This window comes from Podarcis vaucheri (assembly GCF_965113315.1).
Source record: "Podarcis vaucheri genome assembly, chromosome: 5".
Lineage (NCBI taxonomy): Eukaryota > Metazoa > Chordata > Lepidosauria > Squamata > Lacertidae > Podarcis > Podarcis vaucheri.
This window is the reverse complement of record NC_138763.1, coordinates 17,339,402-17,356,788: the sequence shown is the minus strand read 5'-3', so window position 1 is coordinate 17,356,788 and position 17,387 is coordinate 17,339,402. Positions and strand designations below refer to the sequence as shown.

Below are 17,387 nucleotides of genomic sequence, written 5' to 3'. Positions count from 1 at the left end.
CTTAATTCGTTCCGGAGGTCCGTTCTTAACCTGAAGCTGCTCTTAACCTGAGGTACCACTTTAGCTAATGGGGCCTCCTGCTGCTGCTGCCGCCGCGTTGCCAGCACACGATTTCTGTTCTCATCCTGAGGTAAAGTTCTTAACCCGAGGTACTACTTCCGGGTTAGCGGAGTCTGCAGCCTGAAGTGTTTGTAACCCGAAGCGTTTGTAACCCGAGGTACCACTGTAAATGAGAGAATTATTATCAGTTATGTTTGCACTTGCAAGGGTTAATAAAAGCAATTAATTGCCTCAAATAGGCATACTGTATATTCATCAGTTGATGGCTGCAACAGGAAGTGATGAGAGAGAGAGATAAAAAGAAAGCACCCCTCTTCCTCCTTGGAGCTCTGATTAGACGGCCTGAGAACTATATGAAAGCTATGATCAACACAATGACCAGACCCAGATCTGCTTAGTTTCAGCAGCTGGACTGTATCATGTGCCTTCAGACCACTCTCTGGATTTGCATGTGTCAAACAGCTATTACACATCACTACAGGCAGAGCTTTCCTGTCATCTCAAATACACTGTTTTCCAATGGATATAATTCAGCCATGAGTCACTGAATAGCTACTATACATACATATGTGAATCAATCATCAATCCTGATGACTACTGCATATGGAAAAGTTGCATTTAAAACACATGACATCTAATATGGAAATTCAGTCAGCAGTATATGAAAAGCCCAATGATTTTTCATATAAAATCATTATAAGCAAATTCATCGTCTAATTGCTCTTTCTTGCCAACTCCAGGAAGTGTTTTATACAACTTACTGTGTACTATAATTTTTCTATGAAATGCATCTCTCCATTTTAAAGAGGGAAAAATGCACAACAGATCATCCCCTCTTTACCCTAAGTGCTTGCTGTAAGGAGAAAGAAACCTCCAGACATTTCCCCTTCAGATCACAAAAGGAAATATTAATCAAGGAAAAGATGGGAAATTATGACACTGAGCAACTAAGGCTCAACCCAAATGGCAAAGTTTCAGTAGATCACAGGGTACAGGTGACTATCCATCAAATAACCTATCATAATACACATTAAAATGTCTGGTTTAATCAGGACAGTAGCCAAGAGCAATATTTTTCTGCTGACTTTCAGAATACATGGTACAAAAGCAATTCCCCTGAAACATTACACCATAAGCATGCAAACATTCCTGATTAAGTAGAAGGAATTCTAAAACTTAGGTTTCTAAAAACACCATGATGCCTTCTTATCATGAAACAAATACAAGGATACAAGAAGTTTCTCTGTGAAGTAGATCTGCAGAGTTTCAAGAATTTCTTGATAAATAGTATATTAAAGCCATTGGTATTCTTCATGTGGTGACTATTATAAGCCTGGTCAAAGGCAGCAAGTGAGAATGGAGATAATACAAAGATGATCTCAACAGTTGATTGCAAATTTGGTCTCTATTCTTGGTAATAATCACGAAATGGGTCATTTCCCCACTCTATCATTACTGGTGGAAAGCATTTTAATCAAAACTACTATTTCACCTGTCAACTAGGATCACAGTTGAAGCACAATATAATAGAAGTTTCGGATTTAAATTCTGGGGATTGGGAGTGTTGAAAAGTATTCAAAAACATGTTCTCAAATTATAAAATTTTAATTTGTTTTTAGTGAATCTGAAGTTAAATTTGACTGCTTCGTCTTATATTGTATTAAACCAATAACTGACAGTATGGACCACTACCTCACCTAATCCTTAAAAAAAAGCTCAATATACAAATAATCATAACTGTTCTCCATACAGTTGCATTGTTTCATAGCTGTACTCTCACAAAAGCTTGTTTTCATTAGATTAGTGCTTTTGCACCCCACTTCTTCCATTAAAGGCATGTCTACCTGGTACTGTTCTTGTCATCCTAGTATTTTGGTGGGCAACATCCTTTTACAATCTATGTACATCAAAACTAAAAAGTAAGTTCTGACAACCTGCTTAAGCTGATTTGCAAGTGACAGAAGATGTTTTTAGTTGCCACCTCTTTCCCTTCCTTACAGACCTCTTCAGTTTCCAGTACCAAAACTATCCCATATAGCAGTGTTTCCCAACCGGTGTTCCGTGGCACACTAGTGTGCCGTGAGACGTCGGCTGGTGTGCCGTGGGAGGCAGGCGGGCGAGTCGGGCGGTGAGAGGCGGCGGCGGCGAGGATCCGCGTCGAGCCGGGGGCGGCTCCGCGGTGGTGGTGCCGAGGTTTCTCTCTCCATTCTCCCCTCACACACACACACAGGAAATAACACAGGATCAGCTGACAGGACCCAGCCAATGGGGCGGCGGCGGGGCAGCGCGTGCAAAAGGGAGGAGCGTGAGACAGCGGACGAGGAGGAGGCCGGCATGTCCGGGCAGCAGCAGCAACAACAGCAGCAGCAACTCCCGGCGACGGCTCCTCAAGCCCCGGGCAACCCTACTCCCTCACCGGCCTCGGCCGCCCTCCTGCTCCACCCGCCGCCGCCTCCCCCGCCGCCGGCGGCCACCTCGGCCCCGCTGCCGCCCCCTCCTCCGCCCGCTATCGCCGCCACCACCAGAACAGCCGCCGCCGCCTCAGCTGCCACCGTCCCTCAGTCCCTCGCTCTGCTGCCTCCTCCCCCCCACCCCCAAAGCTTGGAGGTTCCCCGGCAAGGGGGAGGGAAAAAATTGAAAACTTACACTTTCATGCGTCCCTCCCGGCGTGACGCTGCGCGCTGACGTCACGGGGCTGTAATGGTGGTGTGCCGCGAGATTTTTTTCATGAAACAAGTGTGCCTTTGCCCAAAAAAGGTTGGGAAACACTGCCATATAGAATGGCAAGACATCATCATAGGGTGCAACAAAGCTCTTCATAAAGCTAGTACCCTTGTGCCAAAATAATGAAGGAGGCAGGAAGAGAAACAGCAATACTTACTAGTTGTTTTAGTTTATCAAGATTTGGCGAAGGAATATTTCAATAGGTTATGCCAGTTAATGCTCCAGCTTTGCCTCAAGAAACCATGAATATTTGTCAGGCAAATGATTTATGGATTTAGCACTGTGGAACAATGAAGGGAAAGCTTGGCAAACACATACAAAGGCTACAACCTTTCAAAAGGTTCTAGAACAAGCTCATTATTGAACTTTTGAAGTTAGAAACATTTCATCCAGTCTCTATTGCGACTAGCAAAGTGTAACACAAAGGCTACTTCCTTTAGATTACTGTTTGTGGGACTTCATTTCGATGTGGTAATACGGTGGTACCTCGGGTTACAGATGCTTCAGGTTACAGACGCTTCAGGTTACAGACTCCGCTAACCCAGAAATAGTACCTCGGGTTAAGAACTTTGCTTCAGGATGAGAACAGAAATTGCATGGCGGCGGCGCGGCAGCAGCAGCGGGAGGCCCCATTAGCTAAAGTGGTACCTCAGGTTAAGAACAGTTTCAGGTTGAGAACAGACCTCCAGAACGAATTAAGTTCTTAACCCGAGGTACCACTGTACTTGCAATTTTGTGTAGCAGGGTTAATTTTTTTAGAAATGCCTTTTCAGATGAGACTGAGGGGGGATAGTCAACATGCGAAGGAAGACTTCACTGCTTCAGATGTGCACGTATAAACCAGTCCCAAGAGAACATGATTAGAGGTATTCCCGATATGAAACATTTGTTTTTGTTTCAATCTTTCCAATATGCATGGAAGACAATCTGCCTCATTTCAGTTCTTTTAAAATTCAGGCTAAACATGAGCACCAAGTTACAAATTATACATTAATGTATATACACTGAAGAACTGGAAACATTGCTCAATTTTTTGTGGAATTCTGATTGGTCCTAATAAAGTGTAGATATTGCAGGGTTTTTTCTTATGGACCCTCATGGCTGCCTTTGTTTACTATTTAACTTGAGGAGAAAATTCCATAGTTGTTTGTTTGTTTGGGGGGGTTTTTTGAGTGGGGGTTTGAGAGAAATACAACCAATAAAAGGACCTCTCCCATTTGGACGTCTCTTGGAAGAGGCACACTGAGATGCTCCATCTGATATTGTTGGCTGGAGCCATATTAAGCCAGAATTTTGAATTGGTCACAGAAATATACAGGCAGGCAGGCAGTGCAGCTGTGCTGCTGTCAGCAACATTCTGCACCAGCTAAACTTACCAGACCGACTTCAAAAACAGTTCCACATAAAGTGCATCATGAAAAACTAATCTCTGGCTTTGCTAATACAAAGACTACCATGTTTCTCTTTGCATTCGAGTTCTACCTAAGCAGGAGGTTTGATGTTTCTCTTAGGCTTGAGACAGACCTGGTTAATAGGTGGGTTTCATGTTTTCAAAACACGGGAATCAGTTATTGATTCCTTCTTTATCCCAGGATCTCATATTTAGCCTGATAACTGCAACAGAGACTAAGGCTGCAATCTTAACTCCTTCTCAGTGCTGCTAGAGGGAATAGGTATTAAACAGAGGAGTCCTTCAGTTCGGCATCACTGCCATTGAAGCCTCCACTGGGGCAGGGGAAGAGCAGAGCTAGTCACCATTTTCTGGTGAGGGGCTCTCTGCTATAGCCTGCAGCTAGTTCAGCAAAAAAAGGGAGGCACACCCCTTCCAGGGCTGCAGATAGAGTGATGAGTCCAGTGCTCTGCACCCCCAACCCCTCACCAGGATTGCTCTCTAGTCTGCCATCTCCATTCCAAACTGAATCTTTAAGAAACTTCTGGACACTGAATACTCAGCTTCTGGACCTGTAATTTACATCCTGTTAGCTGCTGCAGTTACTGTTCAGCATGCCAGGATCTCAGTCATTGATAGAAAGAGTTAGCTAGAATGCCCTTGTCAGAACAACATATTCTATATTCCCTTGCAAGGGCTGCTAGATAGCAACTTTTTGAATTAAATATCGGAGTACTGAGACCTTGTAGAAGCCTCAGAAGGAAGTAGGTACCAGAGGCAAAAATCGGCAAGTCAAGATAATTGAGTGTGCTCTCAAGCAGAATGGTAGTAACTTCCGCATAAGAGATCACTCCATTTTAGGGAACACTAAGCAGCTCTTTACCCAAACCAATGAATCACTAGATTGGGTGGGAATCTACTAAAACAAGCATGATATTGTAGAAAGAACAATATATACTTTGTCACTATTCTCCCTTAAGCATAAGTAAATGCCTAATTTCATTTTTGCATAAGATATTTGGAAAATTAATATATAAAATGAATGAAAAACATTTGGATTTGATAGCTATATGGGGGAATAAAAAACATTATGGTGTACAATTAACATAGGGCTCAGGAACAGACAGTGAAACCTGGGTCTTTTGACTCCCAATCTCTATCAGAAATATAGTAATTTAATGCCAACCCTTCTGTTTAACAAAAGGCTACTTGCTGTAGAATAGAGTACAGACTATGCTTAACAGAAACAACAACCAAAAATGTTTAAATACAGAAATGTTAACACTTCTGTAATCCGTAATAATTGTCAAGAACCAGCCAGAAAAAGGAAAAAACATCTGACAGTGTCTGGGCTTGCTGCCATGGACTGGATTCACTGTTTGGTGTTGTATAATTTACAAACTTTTGTTCTTTCAACAACTATTCAGAGAATAGAATTGATAAGTAAATATATAGAAAAAAATAACAGAGGAATATAACAACTCCCTTGCACCATCTAAGAGGTGACGGCCTTTTAAAGGGAAAATAATTTTCTAAGACTTGCCAAAGGCAAGAGAACATTAAACAAATCACATAACATGAAAGCTATGAAAAAAATGTTCATGGTATTTTTCAACACACAGGGAAAAAAAGTTCTTTTCAGATGCTACATTGATTAGGAGATAAGCCCTTGCATGCTTATTATACCATCTGAGAAAATAGGCTTGGGATCCTTAGACTGTGTAGAGACATATTTTAAAACTTAAAAATAATCCAGGTGTTAAGACATTGGGGACTTTTTTTCTCTCTGTACTGCATTAGTGTAATGAAACTGAGCAGTAAATCCACAGAACCAAATCATACACATAGCAAGGAAGAAGTAGTTCGATCAGTGAAATCCTTCCTGTGTTCTTATGTCAAGACACATGGCTGGGAAAGTCCTCTGCTTGAGACTCTTCTGAGAGATGGGACTTGGCTACATCAAATGTTTCTCTGACTCAGTAGAAGGAAGTTTCTTTTTTAAAAAAACAATCCTGTTCCAAGCCACCTTCCTACTTACAAATGCAAGATGGATATTCATCATAATTATAAAAATAATCACTAAAATAATAAATTTTAAAAACAGTGGTAATGAGCTGCCGCAAGATGTCAACCTTACACAAACAAATATTAAATATTAAAAATTTAAGTAAGCAAGTAGGTTATTAAAGTACATATATAGTCAAACCATCTTTTCAATGAGTTGGAGCATTCTAGATGAGGCATTGTTACTTCTCACTTGTTCTCCTGCCCCTCCCATTCTTCCTACTTCTCTAACAGATTGCACTTTGTGACTGCAGACCCTACGGTTTTTTTCACCACAGCTAGGATCATACAGCCACAACATGTGCTGTGTACATAACGCTTCACATTCATCACATTCTTATATTGGGGGCATTTGTGTAAGCTCATTGGTCCAAGATACAGTAATGCAAAGGTGTCTGTGGACAAACACAGGCTCCCTTAGCCTGAAGTGAGATGAGTGACACACCCCATAATTGCCTTTGACTGCACCTAACTGCCAGGGGTCATACCAATAGGGAACTTTCCTCAGTACTGGGGGGGGTATACAAGATGGCCACCCCACTCTCTTTCTCATTCAACAGAAAGCACATATTGCCCCATAACCTTTTTTCTAGGAGAGATGGTGACTTAAGGCAGATCCACACCATACATTTAAAGGACACCCAATGCACATTTAAAGCACATGGTTTCCTCCAAACAATCCTGTGAATTGTAGCTTGTTAAGGGTTCTAGGAATTATAGCCCTGTGAAGGGAAACTACAATTCCCAGAATACTTTGAGGGAAGTTGTGTGATTTAAACGTGCCTTTTGGATCTGTCCGCACTTCTTTTTGTCTGGGACATCTGCTCAGAGGCAGCAGTGGATCACTGCCTTAACAACTATACTCTATGCCAAATATTAATGATCATCTAGCCCAACCCTTGTAGTTATACCGCTACTGCTCATTTCAACAGGGCATGCACAACAGAATTTCCCAAAAGACTGTATCAAAAAGCAAGGCGAAGGTCAATGTGGACCCCAAAAGGCTTTAAGGGGCAGTTGGAGGATTTCTTTTTTTCTTTTTTTCTGATTGTCCTGGTCTTGCTGTTGTATCAGGAGAGAAGGTCACATATTAAAAGCTTTGCAAACTTGACTGAGCTTTAGACATTATCCCAGCAGAGCAAAAAGAGGATGCTGCACTCGGAGTAATGGCTGCAGCTGCTCAATGCTGCATGATTAAAAGGGGACATTGGTCTTGCGCTTCTGGACCCACCAATACATGTCCTGGGCGGAGTCAGGAAAGAACTTGCTTCTACATCAAAAACAGGCCACGCTTCCCTACAGAGGCCCACTGCTCCAGGGGTATATTCAGCCAAGAAGAGCTCCTCCACCCAGTTCACTGAAATGAACAGGAGCTGTGCAAGAGCACATCAGATACAACTCCAGTTCATGCCCGTGTCTCAGGAGAGTACCCTAGCAGATAGCATCTTTGGAGTAGAAACACTTCAAAGAGATTTAATTTTAATACATCACTAAACACTTCATTCTTTAGGGTGCCTGTACTTGAAACCAGCCCCCTCCCCCAGGTGAAACCAGCCTAACTCACTACTACCTTTTGAACTCCCTTGGTTACAGACACCCATAGAGACGGTTCTAAGTTTTCAGAACACTCCTGACTCTGGCGGTCATCCAGACCGATACCAAATGGACAATATCAGTGAAAAGCACCTGAACAAAAAATAGGAAGAAAGAGTTACCTTTCTCACAGTTACAACATGAGACCCAAGAAATTGTTTCTTTATTAAACATATTAGCGTCTCGGTACTGTTTACTTACTGATATCCTTGAAGGAATGGAATACAAAGATGAGGGTGTGAATGCTATCTGCCGTATCACTCCTTCCAGGCAGCTGGGACATCGTTTTATTTGCTTTATAGTAACTCATTGCCAAGTGCATACATAAAAGTTAAACAAGCTTTTTAAAAATGATAACGCTGAAAAGACAGTTTTGAAAAAAACATATCTCAACACAAAACAACTTCAAACTCACAGCTTAAAAGGGGTGAAGCAGAGGTTAGTGAAGAGGGTTCCTGCAGTTTGTCCTCTGAGCTATTCCAGTAAAAGTTAAGAGGGTGAGCTGCTTTCAGAACAGAACACACTGGCCTGCATTGTAGGTGGAACTCTAGGACAGTAAGAGGAGGAGTTTGCACCTAAGGAAGAGCAACCTTCTCCTGGCAATGCCAGTATTCTAAAGGAATGCACGTCACCCACTGGCGAATGTATTTTATGCAGGTCTCTCTGGATTTTGTTGCCTTTGCGGTTCTCACTGCTAAATCAAAGCCGAGAAAGAAGCAGCGCAGTGAGAGAGAGAGCACACGTTAGCAAGCTCATGGTCTGAGGCTCGATCCCTGTCATCTCCCACTTAAAAAGAAAGCTGTCAAGTAACAGGACTTGAAAAGAACTCTGCTTGAGAAAATGGAGAGCTGCTGCCAGTCGGCATGGACAACATTGGGCAAGTGGCCTGATCCACACTTTAAGACAGCTTATAAGCCTGACTGGATACTATGTTGGGAGATTCTAGTTTAATGGAAAGTGTTGGCAAGCCCTAGTTTTGAAACAGGATTTACTTTCTAATATCTGTGCTTATTGCTAGAGCCCTATAATATAGAATGAAACAAACAGACTTTTCAGCATGTGCTTATCAAACTTGAGAACCCGGATGCCAGCATTATTAAGAACTATTTTTCAGTTTGCACAAGTAAATCAATCCACCTACTGTACCGCAATGCCTATGTCAGTTCCCAAACATATTTCCTTCTACTTCATGTTCAGTAGCGTTTCAACCCAAAGTAAGATAATATTGTGCTAGTTTTCATGCTAGTTTTGAATATTTAGAATGATTATGTGATACAGCCCTACTGGGATTGTACAGATTCAAACTGCTGGTGGCAGAATAGGATATCTAACTGATTTGCTCTGTATAAAATTCTCCACACTTCTGGATGTTACATTGCTCTGATACATATTTTAGTGAGAAGCTATTTTTGGAGAGGTGATTTAGTGCAAGAAAATGGAAGAAGAGAGGGTTCAGCGCACACGCTTCCTGCTGCTTCACCAATCCCAACTGCTTCTCTGGTAGCAAATTCTACTGTTTAAAAAGTGACATCAGGGTAATGTTACATGCATTTTATTATTATTATTATTATTATTATTATTATTATTATTAACCCTTCATCCTATGATTCCAGGGTGAGTTACAACAACGTAAGTAATACAAATGAAAAACAAATAAAACCAAACCATGTACACAAAAAAGTAGCACAGTAGGGAAATGAATTGTAATCTAGGCCTCATCCTAAAGTATTTAGCTTTTTCTAAATGTGACTAATTTCTGTTTTTCATTATCTTATGAAGAGGAACATTCAAACGGGAAATCCCTTCATCCTGACACTGCCGTTCACGTTGTGCAACATGGTTATCCTAAGTGTGTTATTTTGACTTTAGGGCCAGATTCAACTAACTTGTTTCACTAGCAGAAACCAGCACAATGTCTCCCACTGATGCAACTACATTTCTGCTTGCCCAATGGAATGATCCCCTCACTCTCCTCCCCCTGAGCCCCCCCATCCACTCAGGAAGGTCGGTGGAACCCCCAGTACTGCACAAGAGGAAGATAAATGCAGGCAAGCAGAAATGTAGTTGTCCAGCACGAATAACTCCATCCTTTTACAGAGTTGCACAAATTTTTATCCTGTGCCAACTCTGCAATTCTCTCGGTTTGTATATGGGCAAGTGGGGAATGGCATAAGGATTGGTACCATACAGCCACTGCATGCAACTTGTGACAATCAGGTACACTGAATTATCTCATCCAAGCTCTTGCAAAAGCTGTCATGTAGGAATCCCCAGCAAAAACCTTGACAAAAATGATGTTCTTTCTCCTAGCCATAAGAACATAAGCACCACCTTCTGGATAAGGGCAATGTCCCACAGTGCAGCATCCTGTTCTCACATTGGCCAAACAGAAGCCCATGGCAAGCCCTAAAGCCGCAAAGCAGGACCTGAGCACAACAGCACTCCCTCACTTGTGATTCCCACAACTGGCATTCAGAAGCATACTGCCTCCAAAAATGGAAGTAGATCACAGCCTTATCCACCATTAATTTGTCTAATCCTCTTTTAAAGCCATCCAAGATGGTAGCCACCACTAATTCTCAAGGGAGCAAATTCCACAGTTTAACTACACACTGTGTGAAAAACTACTTTGTCCTGAATCTTCCAACATTCAGCTTAATTCGATGACTCTGGGCTGTAGTATTATGAGAGAAGAGAAAATACTCTCTCTCCACCTCTCTATACTGTGGATACTTTTAAACACTTCTCTATCATGTCTCTTTTAAACACTCCTATCCAGCCCCAGATGCTATGTAACCTTTCCTCAACCTTTCCAATCCCTTGATCATTTTCTGAACCTTTTCCAGTTCTACAATATCCATTTTGATCCAAGGTGGCCAGAAGAGTCCACAAAATATATAGTGTGATCATACCACAGATTTGTATAATGGTTAAAGGTAAAGGATCCCTGGACAGTTAAGTCCAGTCAAAGGCAACTATGGGGTTGCAGTGCTCATCTTGCTTTTCAGGCCAAGGGAGCCAGCATTCGTCCACAGACAGCTTTCTGGGTCATGTGGCCAGCAAGACTAAACCACTTCTGGCGCAACAGGACACCGTGACGAGTGCCAGAGTGCACGGAAATGCCATTTACCTTCCCACCACAGCGGTACGTCTTTATCTACTTGCACTGGTGTGCTTACAAACTGTTAGGTTGGCAGAAGCTGGGATAGAGGAACGGGAGCTCACCCCGTCATGCAGATACAAACTGCCGACCTTCCGATCAACAAGCCCAAGAGGCTCAGTGGTTTAGACCACAGTGCCACCCGCTCCCCCTTGCATAATGGTATTACGATATTGACAGTTTTACAATCAGTTCATTCCCTAGTGAACCATAGCATGGAATTTGTCATTTTCACAGCTGCTGCACACTGGGTCAACATCTACGTTGAACTATCCACCACGACCCCACCAGTTCAAAACCTCATGAGCATGTAGTCATGGCTGGAACGTTAAAACAAAAAAGCTGTATTTAAAATGAAGCTATGGCTGTGTCAGCCACTGATTCAGAAGTTCTCAGTGACTATACAAATCAAGGTCATTCATAATTGCCTCCATCTTTCCCATTCCCTCCCCAGAGAATAATTACTTTGATAAACAAAGTTCTGGTTTATTTTACTTCAGATGCAGAAACGTGCTGCTTTTAGAAAAACATTCAACTTTCTTCCTGCATTAGATGGTTAAGGAGAATATTAGCCAGTGTTCCTTTCACTGTGGAATTGCCATTAGCAGCCAATGTTCTCAACCATTTTCACAGTGGTGAGGAAGAATCCACTGTACTTTAAAGAACAGAACCCAAAATGGCTGGATGAAGCCCATATTCATTTTTTTTAAATGATCTTAACATTGCAGAATGCTGGGTATATTAAGGCAAATTAAGTGATTGCATGCATGGTGAAAGTGTTAGAATAAGAAAACTTTAGAATGCTGCTGAACATGTAATTTAGGAAGTGTTAAAAACCAATTCTACAAACCAAAAGTCTTCTTAACAAGGATTTTTTTAATATTTGCAGAAAGCCGTTGACCAAGTGGTGAGAACTTCCTCCCTTGGGAGGGAATATTCAAGCCAAGGACAGCCATAGAAAAGGTCCTCCAAATGGAGTGTATTTCCAGAAATAAAGGGACACATAACAGGGTCTCTGCAGATTATCTAAATAGGTAAGCATGCTTGCATATGAGAAGATGGGCTTTCACTTATCCTGGTTCTGAACCATTTGCACTTTAAAGGTTATCAGGTCCTTCAAACTGTGCCCAGAAACAAACTGGAAGCCAGTATAGTTGTTTCACAGACTCCATTATTAAATTATCTATATAAAAGTAAAGTTCTGTCTGTTTGAAAGGTGACATTACTTTCATACCATTATTGTTTCTGTAGAAGCCTTGTGCCTCATGTTACTCAGAAATGATGGCTAATTATATCCAAATATAGGCCAAGACCTGTCCCTTGATCTCAGGAATCATTATGGGAAATTTGTTATGATATGTTAAGCAGTGTTCAAATGCATAGCAAATGGACAACTAAACAACTTTCCAAGATATATAGCAGATTATACAAAGCAGAGTAGGTTGAGAGGGTGGGTTGTGTATATATATTTGTGTAATTGTGACTGAATAAGATCAATTTATGGTCAAAATGCATTTGGTATTTGTACAAAATATATAGTTTTTTAATTCTAGTGACACACCAACCTTTGCAGCTATAATATTTCATAAAGTTGAAGGTGCTATGTTCTGAATTGAGCATGGGCCAAAGTGTCAGAAACAGTCCCTCCACTTACTCTGGATGAGTTGAGAACTGGGCAAAAAGCTCTTCTCCACCCTCCTTCTACCCTGTGCACATCAACAAAAGATGTGATCGTTCTTCCATTATACATCTGCTCACTCTCATTTTACCTGCATTTTGGCTTCTACAATAGAATCAGCTGAATGAATAACAGAACATTCTGAGAAGATCACTGTTGCTGGCCATACTAAGGGGATTGGGGTTAAAAAAAGGTCCTTTGTCTGTGTCTTAGAGTGAGTGGCTGGGGTGCATATTAAGAGGAAGGCTCTGTCAAAACCTCTGTTGATGTTCACACTGGGGGATGGGGTTATAGATCCCCCTTTGGAAGTGAGCAGCTGAGATGTATAAGAAGGGAGTGCTCTGAATCACTGTTGGAAGAGGGTATTAAGGAGACCCTTGCCTGTACCTTTGCATAAGAGAATGTAGTCTGTATCAAGGCTAGGACATAAGACTTGCTGCAACACAGTCTTGAAAAAAATGGCTTATTATCTTTCCAAAACGGACAGCATCATAAAAAGTAAGCATCTATTTTGCAGAGTATCAATCACTTTCCTCCACTGGAGAATGACACTGAGGGCATTTTTGTGTGTGTGTACAGACACACACACACACACACACACAGAGAGAGAGAGAGAGAGAGAGAGAGAGCGCACGCAGCAGTGCTGCAAACATCTACAGCTTATACCAAATGACTTCTATTCTGTGAGGTTAAAATGTGTCCAAATGTGACTTTTAAAAAACGCAGTTGGGTGGACCACATAAATTGCCTTGTACCCAATAAAAACTCAAAAGCCTTTCCAGTTTCATCTTTGGGGTTCTAATCTTTTAAAAGCATGTTCCGATAGTATTCATTTGATTTGGGTGAGATTGCTCCTCTGAAGGAATGGCCTGTATGTGCATAGACACACTCGCACATGTGGAATTCCTTTTCAGTAATCCTCAAAGAGCCTTTTGATTTTTACTCCTGATTCGCCAGAAAAGTGTGAGTGAGCAACTGAGATGTGTCCTGGGATTTGGATGGCTCCAAGGTCACCACATACATTTACAGAGAAAACATATGGTTATAGCAAAGCTTTCTGCCGTGTTGTAAAGTGGATTTTGGAGGTGTTTTTCACAGGCTCTTACTCTCAAGTGGGTAAAAACTGTTGAATCCAAGGTGAGCAGAGGGAATTCTATAGTATATAAGGTAGCCTATCAACTATTTCCCCACATGATATCAGAGCAGTTTCAAAGTTATTACTAGCTTCTGCTCCACTCATTAAGCTTATGCAAATTTTTTTCCTGTTCATTTCTCATGGCTAAATTAAAGAAATTGATGTTCTCATAATGAATTATATAGGATTGCTATATGGCTAATTTTTGGACTATTTTTAAAAATTCATTTTAAAGCAAAGGTTTTATTTATTTTGAAAGGCCTGTTCCTTGGACACATTTTTAAACATTTGCCTAAGGGAACATGATCGACGCTGATAGAACAGCTACTTTCTGAGCTGTGGAGAATTTTAAAGGAATATTGCACAGAAAGTGTGATAGATGTGCTTTCCTTAATTTTCTGCAAATTAACAAACCCCAAACATACCATGTAAGTTAGAAAGTCAGTTTCTACAAATTCATTGTGAGCAAAATAAAATACACAAATAAGAGCTGCTTCCAGATGTGGGTTGTGTATCACAAATGGGTCGTTCAGATCTGAATTTTCTGTGTGTGCAACTGGCATGTAAGCCTTCCACATATTCTGTTTCTTCAGTCATGGATATTAAGTTATTATTCTGCTGTTTGCCATCCACTCCAGTGGTGAAGCTCTGGAATGTAACCAGGCTGTGCTTTCTTTCCCCTCCCTTCAATTGCTCTTCCAGTCTACACTCCTTTTTCAATCCTGGGAATGTGTGCAGGTATTTTTTACTAAAAAACCCCCCAAAAACCACCAGAGGTATTCAAGAGCAAATGATATTAGCCGTTAGTTATAAGGTTTCACAATGTTCAAAAAATAGGCATGTCCTTTGGATGGGGGCGTAATATAAATTTATATTTGGATTTAAATATATAGAGCAGGCATAAGCAAACTCTGTCCCTCCAGATGTTTGGGACTACAATTCCCATCATCCCTGACTACTGGTCCTGTTAGCTAGGGATGATGGGAATTGTAATCCCAAACATCTGGAGGGCCGGAGTTTGCCTATGCCTGATATAGAGAAAGACAGAGTTATTGCACAAGAGTGATATTTAGAGTGATCCGCTATTTGATTTGGTGAGGGTGGTTGGCAATATCCAATTTCTTTCTTAGGAATAACTTGTAGGGTGCTGTCGCTATTAGCACCACAATCACACATTCTCTGAGGCACTCAAAAAAAATACAGCAACAATGTAGTACTGAAATTATGAAAGAGACAAGACCTCTGTTTTCCTCTATCTGAAGTCCAGAGTATTTAGATAAATTACAATACCCGAGGTAACCCCCCCCCACACACATCTTAAAGAATAGTGTCTCCAAACCAAGTTCAGGCATGCCTTCAGCATGTAAATAGACTTATTTTATTTGGTATTGGGGGCCACCGGAAGCAAAATGGCTATGTTGTTCTCAGGTGAAGAGCAACTGGAAGTAGAGGTGATGAATGGACAAACCACACACACCTGAACGCAGTAATGAGCTCCCACACCACTTCCCAGATTTTCCACAGTAAGAGAACACCCAGATTAAATGTTCTAAAAGTAATGGAGTCATTTAGATTATTTCCCCCCCCCTTACATTTATATCCTACCTTTCCTCCAAGGATCTCAAGGTAGTGTACAAAGTTCTTCTCTCCTCAGGGACCCTGAGGATCATGTAGTCCAACCCCCCTGCAATGCAGGAAATATTCAGCTATCCCATACAGGGATCAAACCCGCAACCTCGGCGTTATCAGCACCATGCTCTAACCAACTGAGCTATCCAGCTGATCATATGTAGTATCTTGAAATAAAATTTGTTACTTTTTGGATAGCACTGATTTTAATTTCTGAGATGTCTGGTATTTGAATATGAAATACACACACACACACACACACACACACACACACACACACACTTTTGTCTGGCTGATATATAAGCTCAGCTGAATTAATCCCTTCAGCATTGTACGTCACCTGCTGTAATCACTTATGGAGGGGGTAATTAGCTGAAAGAGTCCTATTGTATTGAACCAAGCATTTATGCTAATTATCAGCTTTATTGACTGCTAATTCTAGTTCTCATGCCGCTACCACGGGGTCTTTGAAAAAAGTAAAGCTGCTTTCATAAAGACCAAAAGGTAAACCAGAAGTCAGCAACCATTTTTTCTGGATTCGGGAGACCACTTGTATTTGGCAACTGACGGCTTGCATGCATCGCTATTATTTATTTATGCATCCATTCAGTTCCCATTCCAGTTCAGACCAGTCCCATCTACATTTTTTACCTTTCCTAATCATTTATAAAGCAGTCAGAGTTCCCAAGTCCCATACTAAAATTAAGCAATACTTTGTTGACTCTGATTTTCCTCGATTCACATGACTGGATTGCTAAAGGATGAGTCTGCACATCGTAGTTGACTACTTATTCATCTAGCAATTGGAATTATATAACCGTGCTGCTTTGGCATGTATCCAGGTTTTCTTTGTCAAGAAGACGTTGCCCAACCTGTTTCAACAGGGAAGAGCAGTTGTGGCACTGGGAGATTAGAATCTCTCCAAGCATCCCACTAACAGAATGAATAGCATTTTTCTAGGCAACATTCCCATCAGACCTAAATCGGTCTGCTTCACCGGAGATGGAGCTTGATCTCATAGAGTTATTGAGAAAACTTTTTAGATAAGATACAATAAAAAATGAACTTAATCTTGGATCAAGAGGGCTGGTGAGAGTTCTGTGAGAGTGGATTTTTTTTTAAAAAAACAACACATTTTGTATTAGGTTAATAATATTTTGTCTTATATTTCTTAAATTTAGGACAGCAGTGTCTTAGTGCACCTTCCAGCAGTAGTAGTGCTTTGTGGTAGATTGCTTCACATCAATGCTACTGACTTCCAGCCAATTTACAGCAGCTTTGCAGGAATGTAAGTCAGTAATACAGGTAACTCGCAAGAGCCTCCCAGAGCTTGGTAAGCAAGTCTGAGAGTTTAAAAGTTTTTCTGTGCTGGGAAAACCCTGCACAAAAGGAGCTTTTACACTCTTGGCCTTCTGCGCATTTAATTTGTGTGATTTCAACTAGCCAGTGTTCAGCCATGTGAAGTTGAAATCACAGATGTTAAGTGTGCGTAAGTTGTGAGTTGCCTGTATACGCTTTGATTTCAACAACTAGCGGTTACTACTTTCATCGTCCCATGGACACAGTGAGTAGGGTAGGCTCAAAACAAGATGGAAGAAAAATAAGTGTTTGTGATTTGATTGCATCATTCTGCCATCGATAGTTTGTGGTTGGACCAAATTACATGTAATGTAGACATCATTTATCTTCAGCATATTTTATTTGTTTGAAAGCAGCCTCAGATGGATCAAGTTTGTCGTGGCTGCCACTGTAGATGGGAATCTGTATTTTTGCTCTCCGCTGATAATAGCTGCAATTTTCCATTGGCAAAACAGTACAGGGAGACTGAGATAATCTCCCACCCACTGGTGCTGCACTGGGATCCCCAATTCCCTCCCCACTGAGGTGTGTTTGGCACCTTCACTATGCAGCTTACAGTGAATGATGAAGATTCATCTCTTTACTTTGGCCTTGA

At 41.3% G+C, this 17,387-nt stretch overlaps 1 protein-coding gene across 14 annotated transcripts in view; it reads right to left on the bottom strand.

Moving 5' to 3' along the window:
• Positions 1 to 17,387, bottom strand: part of MECOM (MDS1 and EVI1 complex locus) — a 495,241-nt gene that overhangs the window by 212,207 nt on the left and 265,647 nt on the right. Inside the window, exon 1 of one of the 14 annotated variants that reach the window (XM_082223902.1) lies at positions 8,247 to 8,353. The exons of the other annotated variants lie outside the window; for them this stretch is intronic. The gene's annotated coding sequence lies outside the window, so the exon portion shown is untranslated. Of the gene's footprint in view, positions 1 to 8,246; positions 8,354 to 17,387 lie in introns of those variants that run through there. 14 annotated transcript variants of the gene reach the window in all.